This window comes from Rousettus aegyptiacus, unplaced genomic scaffold (assembly GCF_014176215.1).
Source record: "Rousettus aegyptiacus isolate mRouAeg1 unplaced genomic scaffold, mRouAeg1.p scaffold_m13_p_12, whole genome shotgun sequence".
Taxonomy (NCBI): Eukaryota; Metazoa; Chordata; class Mammalia; order Chiroptera; family Pteropodidae; genus Rousettus; species Rousettus aegyptiacus.
The window spans coordinates 74,524,563-74,538,703 of NW_023416287.1; positions in this window are offsets into that span (position 1 = coordinate 74,524,563).

Genomic DNA, 14,141 nt, shown 5'->3' on the forward strand with positions numbered 1-14,141 from the left:
ATAGACAGAATCAGATAGGAGTACATTTAGATCCAATAAGAAGGCAGAACAGTGACAATTGCTTGCCTTCTTATGTGAACATAATTTGCTACAACTATTTTGGAAAAGAGTAGAATAGCCTAGTAAAGCTGAATACGTATATACCTCAAGCTATGGACTGAATGTTTTTGTTTCTCCCGAATTCCTATGTTGAAGTCCTACTCCCTAATGTAATGTTATTCGGAGGTGGGGCCTGTGGGAAGTAATTTAGCTTAGATGAGATGATAAGGGAGCCCTCATAATGGGATTAGTACTCTTCCAAGAAGAGAAGGAGATATGAGCCTTACACATGAGGACACAGTAAGAAGGCAGCTGCAGGTAAGACAGGAAGAGGGCTCTCACCTGGATGCAACCATGCTGGCACCCCGATTCAGGCTTCCAGCCTCTGGAACTGTGAGAAAAAATGTCTTGTTTATGCGAGCCACTGTATACTGTTCTGTTCTGTCAACCTGAGCTGACACCCCATGACCCAGCAGTTGCACGCCTTGAGATAATACCATTGAATGCTTTTTAAACTGTGATGGTAGCCTATATAGGGAAATGAGGAAATCAACTCAAAATCTGTAAACCATATTTTGTTTATTTAAGGAAATATAACAACATAAAAGAACATAGACAGTAATGCTACATGAAACATTTTTGTTATATACCAGTATACATCCATACACAAATATATGTATATATGTATAGGGTCGAGATATAAAATGCATTTTTTTTTTTTTTTTTTTTTTTTTTTTTACTCTGGGTTGCAGTCAAAAGGATATGGAAAGCTGTGGTTCTAGGGAAACTAGTGCTCAAAAATGTTGAGTGTCATTTTCCCCAGTTTTTGTCTATTCTAATATGGATATCCATCTATAGGATGGATAAATAATATATTTATACAGTATTTAGCCACTGTGGAAATTAATGAACTAGATCTATATTATACACTTAATACCAGTTATATCAGCATGGATAAATCTCAATAATGTGCAGTGGAGAAAAGCAAGTCGTAGAATATGTACTACATGATGTTTATTTATATGAAGTTTAAAAAGACAAATCAGTACTGTGAATTGATAAAGGGTACATGCACATGTAGTAAGGGTATAAAGAAATACATGAGAATAATAAACACCAAATTCAGGGTTAAATTTGGTGGAGGCACAGATGTATTTTATTCTTTGTACCTTTATAGCTAAAATAGTTTATAATAAAATTAAAATTTTTTTCTCTCAAATAAAAAGAATAAAAGCTCTTTATGACTTTCCAGATGATGTTAGTGGGAATGAGTAAGATCTGAAGCTGATTCCTTTTAGGTGCCCTCAACACTTATTGGATATATCACCAAAAGCACAAGCAATAACAAAAAATAAATGTGATAAGTTGGACTTACAAAAATTAATTTTGTACTTCAAAGGTCACCATCAAGAAAGTGAAAAGATAACCCACAGATGGGAGAAAATATTTGGAAATCTTATATCTGATAAGGGACTTGCATCTAGAATATATAAAGAATTCTTACAACTCAGTAATAAAAAGACAAAAAAATTTAAAATTGCACAAAAGATCTGAATATACATGTCTCCAATGAAGATATACATTTGGTTAATAACACATGAAAAGATGCTCAGAATCATTAGTCAGAAGGGAAAGGCAAATCAAAATCACAGTGGGATACATCACACCTGTGAGGATGATTAGAATGAAAAAGTCAAATAACGTGTTGGTGATGAAGAGGAGAAATCAGAACCTCATGCACTGCTGGTGAGAATGTAAAATGGTGCAGCCACTTTGGAAAACGGTTTGACTGCTCCTCAAATGCCACAAACAGAGTTATCACATGACCCAGCCATTCCAGTCCTAGGTAAACACCCAGAAGAAATGAAAATGTCCACAGTTCTTCAAAATTTGTACACAATTCTTATCCTACCATTATAACAGTCAAAAGATGATAGTAACAACCTAAATGTCTATCAACTGATAAATGGTTAAGCAAAATGTGGTATAACCATACAATTGACTATTATTCATCCATAAATAGGAATGAAGTACTTGATATATACTACAGCATGGATGAACCTTGAAAACATGTTAAAAAAGGCAATCACGAACAACCACATGTTCTTTCATTTATAGGAAATAGCCAGAATAGACAAATCAATAGAAACAAATTAGATCAGTGGATGCCAGAGGCCAGGGGGAGGTGGAAATAGAGGGTGTTGGTTAATGGGTAAGAGATGTCTTTTGGGGGTGAAGAAAATATTCTAAAATTCCATAGGGTGATGGTACATCACTCTGAATATACATACTAAAATGATACACTTTAAAAGGGTGAATTTTATGGTATGTGAATTATATATCAATAAAGCTCTTGAATGAAATGCCTGTTTACTGTTGGAATTGAGGCTGCCATGCTTTAAACTGTTAATCTGCAGAAAACAGGTTTAAATAATGGGGACCATAAAGAGTAGGAAGCTGCAAGCCAGCTTTGTAAAGGGACTCAGGAGACCAAGATGACAGTAACCAAAGTGGGTGGGGTCTGCCCTGCCCTGAGGTGCAACTTCAGGAGGGGACTTACCCTCTGTAAAGAGAGATGCAACTTGCTGAGGTTTCCCTGCTTTTCAAACCTACCACTGAGGATGAAGATTATTCAGAAAGAAACGAAGCATCATTGCCCGCTGAAATGTGAGTGTTTGCCCTTGGGGCAGGATCAGGACCGTAGCCTGGGAGCTCCTGGGACCTGCCCCTGGCTTTTGCTCAGAGGATTTGCAGCCACCCTGAGGGACCATTTCTGACAATTGACATGGTACCAGTGATCCTAACTGCTCCTTTGAACCGTGAGTCATGCCGGGGTGAGGGGAAGAGTCAATTTCTTACTGTACATCCTCCTGTCCCTGTGCGATTGCGCTGTGAGCTGCCAAAAGTCCTGTCACTGTTTCTGCTGAGAGTGTGTGGTGTCCCTCAGAGGTGCTGAGGCAGAAAGTGTGTTGAGACTTTGGCTTTAGGCAGTACTGGGTAGTGCTGCTGCTATTTCATTCACTTCGTAATTTGTCACATCCCAAAGGAGATGACGAAATTCTACTGATAAGCTCTTTGCGCTTTTGGTAGAGTACATTAGTTTGTTGTGACATTAAAAATGTTGACCATTAAAAATCCAAACGTATCACTCAGCAATGAAATATCAGAGTCCTTCAGCACAGGCACTAGAAGTGTGCTGGTACAGGCTCCTATGGCAGGTATGGGATTAACACAGTCACTGCTGGACTGTGGATCCTGGGGGCGCAACCAGGGTCGTGGGGAAGGCACTTTAGTGGCTCTGGGCGGAGGCTGTTTGCCAACTGCAATTGAAATGTGTCTTTATTTTAACAGCTGATAGAACCGAGCTAGTGTATACTGTCAGACTATCCGTCTTGCATTCACCCAGCCTCTTGCCTCAGCTTCCTCACCCATAATATGGGGAGAAGTAGTACTTACCTTAAAAGGATTGTCATAAGGAGTAAATGAATGGAGGCCAAGTCCATGCCATTGGTCTTGCTAGCCCTGCACCAGTCCTTGTTTGGCTAGCTCAGTTGGGAAATGTGTAGACCAAATAAAATTTGTCTGTAGGCTGCTGACAGTGTCTCAGCAGCAACATTAAATCCTTACAACATTTTGGAAACAAGTGAAGTACTTCAAGCAAGCAACAGTTTGGGTATGTGAAAACTGGCATGGGGTGGTAGAAAAAACATCCCAAGATCTGGATTTGGGTCCTGCCTTCATTGCTAACAAGCTGTGTGAACTACCGAGGTCAGTCGCCTCTCCGGATCTCAACTTGTTCATCTGTGAAGGAAGAATACTGTCAGGCCTGCCACCGGCGTGGGGAATGGGGATCACAGAAGGTACTAGAATAGCGTAGGAGGAGACAAAGACCTTTAGAAGTTAGGGACTCAAGTGACTACAGAAGGAAGGCTGGCAGTGGAAGTAACGCATTAGGCTAGACAAGCGGGGAGTATGGCAGACTGGAGAGAGCTTATGCTTTGTCCGCAGGGCAAAGCTGCATCTCTTTTCATGAGAGCACAGGCTTGATGTTGCCAGGTTTATGGATTTTTCAAGAGGAAATGGAAATCTGGATTTTTAAAGTGTAAATGTGAAATTTCTGATTTGTAGACCTTCTTATGTGGCCATGGTCAGACCTACCAAATATACGGCTTGAATAGACCTGTTGGTAGGAAGAAATAAAAATAGGCTAGACTTATGTGCCACCCTCCATCTTCCCCGCTCTCAACCCCTAGTCTTTCTGGCATGAGATAAAAAGCAGTGAGCCTGGGGCGGTTTGGGGCTCTACTGTCATTCTCTATAGGCTGCTGAGACTTTCACGCTGCAGGTGAATCTGCCGTAGGGTACAGATTCTGCCCCAGGAAGCTATGGTCACTTGTCTCCATAGTCTGGTGTATTGCCTGAGTGCATCTCCAGTTGGCTAGGCAGTCAACCAAAGGGAATGGAAGCCAGTTCTCTGTCATCGGTCTCACCAGTCCTGTAACCTAATCAATCCTATCTGGCCTAGCTCAGCCAGGAAGTGTGTGGGCCAAACAAAACTTGTCTGTAGTCCCGATTTAGCCTGCAGGCTGCCAGTTTGTTGCCTCTATACTGTGCAAATTTCACTGATTCAGCAAACACTTAGTAAGCACCTACTGTGTGCTAGGCACTGGTCCAGACCCCAGGAACACAAATGTGACTGGAAGCCAGTCCTCACCCTCAAGTAAATTTGGTGTAACAAACCCTTGTCACAAAGCCTGACAAGCACTTAGAGTGCAGTGCAGTGGGAACAAAAAGGTTCCGTAAGCCAGACCTATGGTGGAATGAGCAAATGGGAGAACTCCTGCAGGAAGTGGTGGTTGAGCTAAGTATACAGCGTGGGGAGGAACTACGGGGACAAGGTAAGGAGAGAGCGAAGAGAGTAGTGGGTGTCCTTCCAGGCGCAAAGCTCAGGCAAAGCATGGAGGCGAGAAAGAGCATGGTTCGATGGAGGAACCTCTAGTTGGGGAAAGGAGGTGAGTGGTGGCAATAAGTTGAAGATGCAGTTGAGAGCCATGCGGTGAAGGTCTTTGACCTCCCACAGACACTCTCTGGATCTCCAGCAACAGAACATGTATGTTACCCTCAAAAAGCCTGTATTAAGCCTGATCCCGTCTGATCTTGGAAGCTAAGCAGGGCTGGCTCTGGTTAGTACTTGGATGGGAGACCACTTAGGAAGACCAGGTGCTGTAGGTGTAAAAAATAAGGGATTGTAAGCTGACAAGGTCCTTGCATCTGTGAGGTCAACCAAGGGTTGCCTTGCCTAAAAAAAGAAAAAAAAAACCCACTATTTAGAGGCAGAAAATGAGCACCTAAATACATAAATGCAGTAAAGGTGTCCCTCTGAAATGATGGAAGCATTAAGACATTGTATGGAGGGGAGGAATGTCTTCCTGGCAATAAAATGGAGGGGGGAGGGGTGAATTAAAGGAGAGTTGGGATTGGAAGTGGGGGACTTGATTAGGAAGCTTCTGCAGGAATTGAACAGATAAATGAAGAAGGCCGAATCAAGGTGATGGGAAGGAGAATAGGGAGGTCAGACTGAAGAAACACTGAAAAGGTTGAATCTTCAGGATGTGGTGGCAGAGTGTTGGGGAGCTGAGGGATGCAAAGCACGTGACGAAGAATGCATTAGGAAGAGAGGCTCCGGGCATTGCATCCACTGAGTAGGAACTGCAGAAAAGGGATCAGGTTTGCAGAATGTAGCAGAGGCTTTTTGGCGTTCCATGTCACGCTCCTTCAAGATGAGGAAAAGTTATTGCCCTTTGTACCCTCTGCCATTAAGGAGATGCAGTGCTTGGTGCATGTCTTTGGCTTTGGGACACGATACATGCCATGTTTGGAAATACTGCTCCAGCCTATTTATTGAGTGTATTGGAGCAAGGAAGAGCTTTGTAGCAAGCCCAGGCTACAATGCCAGCTGCCCTGCTGCTTGGACCATATGACCCAGCAAGTCCAGTGACGCCAGATGAATATGGTGGATAAGATGCAGTGTGGCGTCTCTGGCAAGCACCAATAGAAGAGCTGTATCATGGACCCTACTGGTTTTGGAGCAAGGCCATGTCTTCTGCAGCAGAGAACTAGTCATCATTTGAAGAACAGCTCCCAGCATGCTCTTGGGCCCTGATCATGAGACTTCAATAAACTAAGGCATCAGAACTGCATCATGATTTTGTACCATTCACCATATAAATCCAGGTAGGCCCAACATCAGTCCATTCAATGATGGAAGTGGTACATCTAGGATTGGGTGAGGAGGGCCACAGGGCACAAGTAAGCTGTACAAACAGACTAGCTGCACATGCCTCTTCTCCGGACCTCCGGGGCGCCGAGCATTTTGTGACCAGCTGATGGAAGAAGAAGGATTCTAGGTCTGGTTCAATGTGTTGGTGTTAGCCCAGAACAGACTGCTGGTTTCTCAAAAGCCCCCATCAGGGTAGTTTTGAAAGACAGTGGCAAGGGGAACCTCTGCTTTTGTGCAGAACTTCAGGTAACATCTGTTCATCTACATGGTCTAGAGGAAGAAGTCCTATGTATTCCATAAGGATACGTAACTTGAACAGTGGCAAAGGGCTTGGTCGGTTTGCCTGAAAGGAAAAAGATGAGAAGGGAGACAAGAAGGTTTGGGGAAGGGGCATGTGGGTGATTCTGTGGGAGAGGGCACGAGTGTGTGGGTATTTATGCTAATGCTTGTCAGGACCCACCACAGGAGGCTCCGAACAACCAGGAGGACAAAATGACGCCCTGTGGAGGTCAGCCTTGACCTCAGCCATCCCAGGGTTTGCATGATGAGCCCAGGAACAGGGTACCATGGTGAGGGATGGAGGCTAGGCCTGGGCCTGACAGCATGGGTTCCCTGTTAAGCAGATTGGGCCACTGCCAGTGCTGACTGATCTGTCAGTACAGAGACAGGCCCGAGCCCTTGACCAGCCAGCTGCTTAGAAGTTGATCACATTGGGCTTCTTCCACCTTGGAAAGAGCAGCAAATCCTCTTCCTGGGATTGATACCTACTGTAGCGTTAATCCTCTGGCAAAGGCATCCGTTTTGTGGCAAAGGAGGTGTGACAATGGGTGCATGACCAGGGGACCCACTAATCCAGTGTATACCAAATTGCTAGAAGCAGTGAACCAAACAGAAGGATGACTGGTTTATAAAAAAGTCAGCTAAGATCCCAGCTCAAAGATGGCACTCCAGTTGGGTGCTCTTATCCAAAATATAGCTGATCTGTGGTACTGTATCCCCTATTGCTAGAATATACAGTTCCAGGAATCAGGGGTGGTTATAAATTGGTACCTCTCACCATCAGTCTCAAAGGTCCACTTGCACTAGTTGAGAAGATATTTGGAACTCAGGAGATTCACTCAGGAATGTGTCTGGAATGCAAGGTTTCCCATGCCTGGTAATATCAGAGAATGGGTTCTTGCAACAGCCATGACCTGACAAGGTGAAGGTGCCTGGGTCACTCCATCAGGCAAGCAACCTAGACCAGGTGACAATGAAGAAAATCTAGAATAGGTGGTGGATAAGAAAGATAATGATTGCAAGTTTAGCCTGCAGGCCTGCTGCAGCGGCGAGTGGGGTTGCAGCTTCTCCAACTATTCCTGTACATTTTCCCTGGATTGTGGCTACCACTACCTTAAAGACTCAGTGGCTGAATGGATTTAATGCACGGCATAAGGGGACCAGAGTGGTGTAAGGGGCAGACTGGATAGACCATTTTGGATGCCCTGCATCACTTCCCCTCTGTCAGCCTCTGATATCAGCTGTGGCCATGGTAGACATTTCTTTCTGAGCTTGGACTCATGCTGACAGCATCACCAATTCGAGCACATGGAGTACATCATTCCGATGTCTATTCTAAGACCTTCATCGAAGCCGTAGGAGTCTGTGTGGCTTTCATGGCTCAAACACAGCCCAAAAGTTAGGGGTGTTCATGGCCCTGGGATAGCCCTCGACAACAGAGGTTGGAAGCCAGTAGATAGATGCCTCACCCCCACATGTCCTAGCTAGGGGATAAATTTACATCTTTGGTTGGACAATTCGTGGAGGCATTCTGATGCTTCTCAGGAGATCCTAGTGGAATTGAGCCCCCACTGCTCACAGCATTGGCTTTTCCTCCTTTGCTCTCTCACTCTCCTCTATTTCCTACTCTTCTTTCTTGAGACTACCTTGCAATTAAACCACCTGCATCTGAGTCCTTGTCTCAGGCTCTGCTTCTGGGAGAATCCAAACTAAGATGGGGAGGAAGAGGCTGAGTTCACTCTGAGCTTAACATGCTGGAGAGATACCCAGTGGAAATGGGTGGTAGGCAGTGGCCATGTGACTTTTGGATATGTAGACATAGTAGCATAAGGTAGCAGATAAAACCATAGGCCCAGGGAAAACTTATATTTAAGAGGTCAGTAGAAGAGGATCACCTTTCTAAAGCAGTGGTTCTCAATCAGGGGCCGCTTGACAAGGCCTGAGGACATTTTTAATTGTCACAATGTGGATGGAGATGAGTGGAGAAGGGAGCTGGATGCTGTTACTGACATCTAGTGGGTAGAGACCAGGGATGCCACTAAACATCCTATAATGCAGAGGCTGGATCCCCATAACAGAATTATCAACCCAAAATGCCAATAGTGCTGAGGCTGAAGAACTCTGTTCCAAGAAGTTTGCAAAGGAGCCGTGAAGAGTGGCAGGAAGAAAACCAGGAGAGGGTGGTGCTGTGAAAGCCAGATACAAGAGCCAGAAGGCCAGCAGTTCACTGCTGCGAAGGGTTCAGGGGACATAGGAACCAGTAACTGTCCCTTAGTTCAGCAACAAGGACCTTTGCTTAAGCAGTTTGATCAGCAACGTCAGGGCAGCAGTCAGTTTGGAGTGGGGGAAGACATAACTGGAGGGCAGTTCATGAAGACAAGTATAGACTCTTTCCAGGAGCTTTGAAGTGAACAAAAGGAAGGATAGTTGAGATTAGCTAGTTGGGATTAGCTAGAAGGAGCTATAGACTGGAGGAAGAGTTTTAAAAGGTACTGGAAAGACCACCACCCTGTATATGTTGGTGATAATGAACCAGTAGGAATCCAGAAAATGGAATGATTAATGGAAGAGAGAGCTCAGGGACATCTATGGTACCAAAAACCAGAGCACGGGTACACTTGGTTAGATAAGGAAAACGTCTTTCTGAAGCTGGAAGGAGGCAAAGGTAGGCATAATTATTCATATAGTTGGGGAGGGAGTGTAGACTGTCGAGGGCTTTGCCTGGGGCCATTTTGTTCTTTATGTGTGTAAGGGATGGCCATCTGCAGAGTGTAAGGGGAGAGTAATGGGGTAGGAGACTTATGATTAATAACTGCTTGTGGATTAATTATATGTGGTTGTTAATTATTTGTGATTTGTATGCTCTGTTCTCCCAAAAGTCTCCTTGGACAGCTTGTCCTTTTTCTTGCCTGTTGTGTTCAGAAATGAGCACAAGACTATGGAGGAAACTCAGGTTTTCCCTGAGATGTCAGCTAAAATTCCCCTTCTCTGCGGAATGCCTGTGGAACCAAAGTTCTCTCCAAGATGTTTGTGTGGACTTGGGGTTTAGGTTTCTGGGTCACTTCTGCCTCCTGGTTCCTGTATCTGTACATGCTCTCTGTTCTGGCATGGATTTAAACTTGGACATGAAACCCTTCTCATTCTACAAAATGACCTGACCAAGCATTTGGGTGTGTGGCTGAGTCTGGGGTCTTGCAATGCCCACCCTCATGCCATTTTATGAGCACCTCGTTCTTCCTCTTCCTTTCCCTGCTCATCTATTTCCCTCATGTACAAATTCTTCTATTTACTCAGCCCTCCTGAGCTCCTCACCCCCAAACTGGCTTACCTGAACCATCAAGGTGCACAAGGGACAAGAAAGCTTCCTATTCGTCGTCCAATAGAAAGTGGTTATGGTTAAAAATCATGAAAATGTACTTGAAAAATCAGATGACAAATTCAGCAGTTGGGGTTTGGGGACCTCTAAAATTTATGCCCAAACCCACTGCACCTATTCACTATAGAGCAGAAAGGCCCCACCCTTCAAAACCATCTTTTTGTAAGGTGTTTGCTCTTCCAGAGATAGCAGTGGGAGAGGTTAGAGGGCAGAGGGAAGCTGGAGGTGAGCAAGAGGCCCAGCTGAGGAAGGGTCTCAACCGACCCTCCCCCTCCGCTTGGAGGTCCGGTCTAGAAGTCAGAAGGCCTGGCTTCTGGAACGTGTTCCTCTCCTTGTCAGCCTTGTGATCTTAGGCTCCAGTGTTCTCATCTGCAAAGTGAGGGTGACAAGGGAGGAACAAAGATTTAATGAGACAGGCTCAATAATACCTGCCTCACAGTAGCTACTTAATATGTTCCAGACAACACAGTCCCCTCTGCTTTTGCAACGAGAAAAAGACCCGAGCCTAAACATTTCGTGCCTGGTGCTCAAGAATCCTTAGCTGAACATTTGGTGACTTTGGGCAACTTTCTTCTTCAGTACTGGCCAATCAGTGAGCACGTGAGGGCGGAACACTGACGCCGCGCCTCACCACCAGGGTCTCAAACCCAAGGTGCCCTCAAAAGCCTCAGCTGTCCTTGGGGAGATGAGATGATCACAGTGAAGACTGGGCGTGGCACTGATGACTAGGTCAGTATTTATTATGAAAATTAAAATAGCATTCCGTTTAATTAATTAATTAATTAATTTTTGAGCTTGTCTCACAAGGAAATTGGTATCCCCTCCCCGACCCAGGGCAGCTAAGGGCTCGTGGTGCAGTGCTGGTGACGCCCAGCAGGGGGCGGCCTCGCCCTTCTCTGTCTGCCTCTCGGCTGCCGAATAGCCCTCCCGGTGGAGATTTGGTGGAGCTCTTTCTCTAAGCCAAGGTTTGGCAGATTTTTCTGACCACGACCCACAGTTGGACATGCATTTTACTCAGTGTCGGTTTACACACATGTATGTTTTGCTAAGCAATACTGAATCCTTATTACGTGGGGGCACTCTGGTCTATTTCTAGTTTGTTCAATTCTGTCCTAGATTTGATCATTTAAAAACTGCTGCTCACACCCACCAATAGATGGAGACTTGTCCTCTGAAACCCATTGGAAGTCTAAGCTGGGGGAGTGAGAACGGGGTACGGGGGCAGAGATTTGAAGTCACCTAAGAAAGGGCCTCTCAGTACAGGGGTTAAAAGTGTGGGCTTGGGAGCCAGGCTGCCACGTGGAATCCCAGCTCTGCTTTTTTCTCCATATGTGGCCTGGGCGACTTCACCGCTCTGTGCTCAAAAGCGGCACTGGTTATGATAACAGTTCCTCTTCCATTTGCCACTCGGAAGCAAGGGTTGCTGCAGAGTGCCCGTCACCATGGAAGCCTGCCTGGTATCTCATGGATTCATTGATCCAACACTGCGTTGACACCTGTTACCACAGATAACTGAGCAGAAAGCTGCAGGCCTGGCCTGGGCTGCCAGAGTGGTGGAGAAGCACACAGACCGTTACTACAGATGTGATAAGGGTGAAGGCGGTGAGCACCGGCCGCTCTGGGAACACAGAGGCACCTGGAAGACTCCTTAGCTCGGCGGCTTTAACCCCCAATGCACAGGATCCGAAACCTGGGAGTGGGTCTGGCTCTTTGTTTTAATAAGCCCTCCCCAGGACGCTGACACCCACTCTATTATGAGAATGGTTGCCAGTGGCTACCAGACTTTGCCGCATGTTAGAGTCATCTGGGTGGGGGGGGGCACTAATTTAATCACAATATCTGGGAGCAGGAGATTCCCAGGTGATTTCAACGTGCAGCAAAGTAGAGAAGCCTTACCCCAAACCAAACCCGGGGTGTGGGCACTTAGCTTCCTGAAGGGGGTGTCATGGGGACAGAAACCTTAAATGCAGTGGGGGCTTGTGAGTGAACGTGGGGTGGAGGGGAATATGCAAGGGTAAAGGGGCTGCTGGTGCCCATAGAAGGGTCAAAGGGACTACGATCTGTTGTGGAAGAAGCTGGCCTCCGGAGACGAGGCATCTGCTGCGAATCCTGCCGCACCCTTGATAGCTAGTGTGACCACGGGCCAGTCATCTAACCTCTCTGTTCCTCACCCACAGGGGGTTCCCATGAGAATTAAGCACATGTAAGAAATGTTACTTATTACTACGGGGATGGGGTCGTAATTATAAATTGAACTAAAAACCCAGAGACGAGCTAGGAAATCCCAGGAGGTTAGTGTGACAAGAGATGATACTGGAGAGACAGGCGACAGAGTCACAGAAAGCCTATCACCATGCTCTGGACCCAAAGTCTCCAGGAAGCCACTGGAGAGTCTCAGGTGTCGGGGGAGCCATGTGGATACGTGTGGAGAATGTACTAGAGAACTACAGGGGCACACGCACGGGGTGGTCTGTGTACTGAGTGGGGGGCACACCCCCTCTACACCCAGCCCCAGCCACCAGTTTTCTTTTTGTCTGTAGACTGAGGCCTAGTGATAGGCGTGGTGAGAACAGACCTCACCCCCCCGCCCCCCACACACACACATACTTCCCAGAAATCGTTGGAGTATTTTGGACTCATTCCACGGTAAGGCAGTGAAGGCCCATTCAGGCAGGTTCACTTCTTGTCACTTGACTGTCTCATGTATCTTCCTGTCTTCGGGCCTTTGCCCAGCCATGCTTCTGCCTTTCCTTCTCATTTATCAGAATCCTGCTTTCAATCCATTCCCCACCTCCATAAACACATTCCAAGGTGCATCTCCTTGAAGCCCTACTAACCACAGAGATTGTCCTGGAAAGGATGCAAGTTTGGATGTGCCATCCAGTGCTATCATCAGCCTTGCATCTGTGGCGACAGAAATAAAGGTGCCTAGAGACTTAGGAGGGTCTCCACGCCTCTGCCCCTCCACAGCATTTTGCCAAGTAGATGTGGAGGTAAGCCCCCTGACTGGTTTCGGAGGAAAACACAGAATTTAATAACCAATCAAGAAGGCCTTGTTCAGAATTAGATTATCAAAATTATCAGCCTTAGCTCCTGGGGGATCAGTGGGCGAGAACAGACTGTGGAAAATTCTTACAGTGTCGTCCTCTCTGAGTCGCAGCGGGTGGGGCACATCCCTCTGGTTTCTGTGATGTGGTCTGTCCTTCGTCCTGCAGTGAGGGGTGGAGACAGCTGGGCTGGCTTCTCTGTGCAGCTTCTCCTGGGGTCTGGCATGGAGATGATGGATGCCGCTGGCACCCAGGAAGGGGCGGGAGACAACAGACAGTGATCAAAAAAGCCACGTAGCTGCTAAGGACTCATTGACTGTGCCATGTTGAGTGCTACCCAGAAGGTGCCAGATGTTAAGATGAAAGCCCCAGAAATAATAGGAGAATGGCACAAAAACGAAGGGCTGAATTGTGTAACATGCTAGTGCCTGGGGAGTAAGGTAGTGAGAGCTTGGACTTGGGACCCAGATAGACATGGGTTTGTTCACCAGCTGAGGGACAGTGAGCAATGCAGGAACCGGAACCCCTGTGAATCTGTTTCGTCATCCGCTAAATGGGGATGATAATAGCATCTGTTATTCAACTGATTAGAACTTAAATTTTATATATATATATATATGAAAGTATGATACAGTGATTGAGTGATACATATGATAAAGTATATAAAGTCATGTAGCAAAGTTTCTGGCACAGAGCAAGCTCCAATAAGTGGTAGCTATTACCACTGCTGCTGTTTCATTCTGCTTATATATGATTACAGGAGCTCAGAAAAGGGCGAAGCCGCCAAATGGTCCTGAATGGCCTGAGGAGACAGGACCCGTAGGATGAGTTAGAGAGGAAGGACTAATCAGCCAGAGGGAGCAAAATGTCCTGATTTTTAAAAAGAGAATATCGTTCCTGGGATGTAAGCTTAATGTCACTCAACAGCATTCTAGAATGATTAAACAGATGGTCTGGGAGCACTTTACAGAGAACCATGCTTGTTCCAGAATTAATTCATTAAATCATGTCAAACCAAACTCCCAGCAATTTTCATTACCGAAGGATTTTTCTTCATTCACTCAACATATTTATTGTCAGCATGTCAGGAAGAGCAAAGGCTATTTCGGCAAGGCGCCAA